The sequence below is a fragment of the Cynoglossus semilaevis genome, chromosome 15 (assembly GCF_000523025.1).
Source record: "Cynoglossus semilaevis isolate Cse_v1.0 chromosome 15, Cse_v1.0, whole genome shotgun sequence".
NCBI classification, from domain to species: Eukaryota; Metazoa; Chordata; class Actinopteri; order Pleuronectiformes; family Cynoglossidae; genus Cynoglossus; species Cynoglossus semilaevis.
This window is the reverse complement of record NC_024321.1, coordinates 17,058,564-17,058,865: the sequence shown is the minus strand read 5'-3', so window position 1 is coordinate 17,058,865 and position 302 is coordinate 17,058,564. Positions and strand designations below refer to the sequence as shown.

The window sequence follows — 302 nt, the reverse complement described above, 5'->3', positions numbered from 1 at the left end:
CGTGGGAAGTGCGGTTGCGTCACTTGCTGCTGCTGCGGCTGCCGCTGCTGCTGCTGCTGCTGCTGCTCCTCCTCTCACCCTCTAACGTCCACTCTCTCATTACACATGTGAGCTGTGTTACATCACTCTGTGTCCAGGAGGTTTTTATTTCTTACTTTCCTTCTCTACACTTGTGGCAACTATGACATTCCAGCCTTAAGGGGGCAGCGGCGAGTTGGGGGGCTTTTGTTTTAATCTCTGTCAATGGAGTGTAGAACTTGGTGCCCTCTGCCTGGCTCTGTGTGTGTGTGTGTGTGTGTGTG

The 302-nt window shown here is 53.0% G+C and overlaps 1 protein-coding gene across 1 annotated transcript in view; it reads left to right on the top strand.

Moving 5' to 3' along the window:
* Positions 1-302, top strand: part of gpc4 (glypican 4) — a 32,746-nt gene that overhangs the window by 24,375 nt on the left and 8,069 nt on the right. The window lies entirely within an intron of this gene.